This window comes from Aedes albopictus, chromosome 2, assembly GCF_035046485.1.
Source record: "Aedes albopictus strain Foshan chromosome 2, AalbF5, whole genome shotgun sequence".
Taxonomy (NCBI): domain Eukaryota; kingdom Metazoa; phylum Arthropoda; class Insecta; order Diptera; family Culicidae; genus Aedes; species Aedes albopictus.
In genome coordinates, this window is record NC_085137.1 from 427,040,461 (window position 1) to 427,044,300 (window position 3,840).

Genomic DNA, 3,840 nt, shown 5'->3' on the forward strand with positions numbered 1-3,840 from the left:
TCACATCACTTTTTGGCAGTAAACCTCAACCGATTTTAATGACCGACGGTTCATTCGACGCGGAATCTGGTCCCATTGTTTCCTATTGAAAATGGTTCGGATCGGTCCAGCCGTTCCGGAGTTATGACCTGATGAACAGTCAGCAAGAAAACAGTCTCAGACCATATCTGAACCGGTAGTGTTCCGGAACCGGTTCCGGGAGTCCCGCCGGAAGTGGCCAAATATAGAAGTGAACCAAATCCATGCATGCGACACATCAAATTGCGGCATTTTGGATATCCTGATGAACAGTCAGCAAGAAAACAGTCTCAGACCATATATGAACCGGTAGTGTTCCGGAACCGGCTCCGGGAGTCCCGCAGGAAGTGGCCAAATATAAAAGTGAACCAAATCCATGCATGCGATATATCAAAGCGCGTTTTTTTTTTGATAACCCAATGAAAGGTTGGCATAAAAAAAGACTCAGACCATATCTGAACCGGCAGTGTATCGGAACCGGTTCCGGATGTCCCGCTGGAAGTGGTCATATATTGCGGATTTTTTGAAAAATTTCCACTTTGCGGTAGCCGCCGAGTTCTACCGCAGCTGTCAAAGTCCTACCGCAGCCCTGAAAATCATCATATCATTGAAACAGATGGTCTAATCAAAGTATGCTTGCAATGTGAATTGCTCTGGGAAGTAACAACAAACAATGATCATCGGCGTCGTATCCAAGGCATCTTTGACTCGTTTGATGATAACTCAGTGAAAATCAGCAGTATGACAGCTGCGGTAGCTTTTTCAATCTTCCGTAAAACGGAAATTTATCTCTAAATTAGCAATATAAAAGTGATCCAATCCCATGCATGCGGCACATCAAACTACGGCATTTTCGATAACCTGATGAGCAGTTAGCAAGAAAACAGTCTCAGACCTTATATGAACCGGTAGTGTTTCAGAACCGGTTCCGGGTGTTCCGCCGGAAGTGGCCGTATATAAAAGTTGACAAAACTCTTGCATGCGGCAAATCAAATCACGGCTTTTTCGACAACTTGATGACCGGTTATTGAGGAAGTAGGCTAAGACCACATTATGGACTGTCAGTAGTGCCGAAACTAGTTTCCTCCGAAAGAGGCTAAATATAAAATTGAACCAAACCCATGGCTTTTTTGATAACCTAATAAACTTTAGCAAGCAAATAGACTCAGACTATTTAAGAGACTATCGGTAGTGTTTCGCAACCGATTCCGGGCTGGAAGTGACACCAAACCCATGCATGCGATACCTCAAATTACGGCTTTTTAGGTAACATGATGAACAGTTGCAAGAAAATAGACGCAAGCCCTATCAGTGTGTTACGGAACTGATAACGGGTGTCCCGCCAGAAATGATCAATCTGCATCAACATGTCTAAAGGGTTTAACTCGTTTTGTAAACAAACATTGTTTCTCTCGCTGTAGGGCTCATCTCGATCCACCCACGCAGCTGGGGGCCGTTATCAGAAAGAGCGAGGATAGATCTTTCTGATAACGGCCCCCAGATGCGTGGGTGGATCGAGATGAGCCATACAGCGACAGAAACAATGTTTGTTTACAAAACGAGTTAGACCCTTTAGATATGTTGATGCAGAAATGTAAAAGAGAACCAATACATGCGACATATTGATGACTTATTCAGTAACAAGATAAACGGTTAACCAGCAAATAATCTCAGACCATATTTGGGAGAACCGGTAGTGTTCCAGAACTGGTGACAAGACGAGTAACGCGTCGGAAGTGGTAAAATATAGAAAGGAACTAAACCATAGCGGCGTTTTTGATAATCTGATGAACGGTCAACAAGAAAATAGTCTCAGGCCACAGTAGTTCGGAATCAGATGCGGGAGTGATTTGATAGAAGTGAACCAAAACCATGCATACGATACATAAAATCGCGGCATTTTCAAAAATTTGCCGAACGGTTAGCAAGAAAATAGCCTCAAATCACATCAATTTCCGGCTTTTCAGGTCACGTGATGAACAGTTGACAAAAACATAGTCTAAGACCATATTTGAGACAACCGGAATCAGTTCCAGGTGTCCCGCCGGAAGTAGTCAAACGTAAAATTTAACCAAACCCATGCAAGCTGCACATCAAATAGCGGAATTATAAAGGTTAACAAAATAAATGTCAAAGCGATAAATCAAATTCTGGCTTTTTTGATAGCATGTAAACGTTGGGTAAGATTATAAATGAAGAAATGATCAAAGTCTTCATATATGCGAGAGAACGAAATCGTGACCAAAGCGATCTCTTCAAATCACACCATTTCAGATTCCTGCGGTGTAAATGTATAGTAGGATGGATCAACGTTTTATATAAAAATATTATTTAATCGCATTAACCTTATACAGTTTTTCAATCTACAATCTCCTTATGCTTCTAAAATTACTGTTCACAATTTGGGTGCGGGTGGTTGAGCCCTCACTCTTCTCATTGCGATTGAAATTTGAATGGAAAATCTACATTTTCTGCAGTTTCCTCGTAGGAAGGTCAAATTTTACATGAATCGTGTTACCAATAATAATAAAATATAGCCTAAAGTGTGCTGAAATAAACATTGGCGAGGATCACAAAGTGATCTGTGATTGTGAATAAAGTTAACCTTCTTCATGCATTAGCTGACGCTCACCCCGCTGCCGTAGTGGATGGAATGGGGTCACAATGACCCCAATACACGACTAGGGTTAAGGTGGTCAAGCAGTCAACTGAGAGGTCTGATCTTTTTCTGCTCTGTTTTGTTGTTGAACATATTATCGGAATATGTATCATCAATAAGTTTCGAAAATCGATGATGGCTTTGTTAAAATTGTTGCTAGTGTAAAGTGTTTTCAGGATTCAGGAACATTTTGGCTAACGTCGAAAAAGAGTTTATGAGTACATATTCGACGAGAAAGGCACTATCACCACTAGGTGGATTAATCTGGGTTTTTTTAGTTTGGAGTTCCTTTTGAAATGGCATCTTCAATTCCCCTAAGAGACACTTAAGAGACAACGAGTTTTTTGAAAAATATCTTTAGTGAGCCCTTCACGAACTTTTCTATGAGTTTCTTCAAAAAAACTTCTTGGCATTTTTTCTGAAAATTATTTTGGGATGTATTTCGAAATTTTACTAGAATTTCGTTTAGAAATTCGTCTAGGATTTCTTCCAGGGCATCTTAGGGAAAACATTCAAGATATGTTTATTACTTCATGTGTTTCTCCCGGAAAAATACCTGCAAGATTTTGTTTCAAATTCAGGAAAAAAAAACTAGAGAAACTTTTAAACAAACTTCTGCAAGTACTACTTAAAAAACTCCCTAAACAGAGCTGTTAGAATTGTTGACAAAGCTCCCAAAAAATGTACCAAAGAGAAATTCTTACATGGAAGTCTTGGAGAATTTTTGAAAAAAAAAACTCACGAAAAAGACCCTACTGTAGTTCGTATTGTAATCTAAATGTAATGTAAATTTTGAAGAAATCCTACCGTTTTATTGAGAAAGTTTGGAGAAATGGCTGCAAGGAAAGTTTACGAACATCTCTGAGAAACAAAATTGATATTTTTAAAAATGCTACTAAGAATTCTAAGATCCCGATTGACTTGCATCAGATGATTTGGAACTTTTTGACAAACTCTTGGCGGAATTCCTTAATGATCTCTGTTTTAAGGAATTCCTAAAAATATCTCTGAGACAATTATTAAAGAATTCATACTCTTATCACTGGAAAAGTTACCGATGGAATCCCATTTGAAGCCTTGAATAAATTTCTGTAGAAATTATTAAAGAACCTCATGGAGGGAGACTTGATAAAACTTTTCTTCCAGAGAAGTTTTTAAATCTA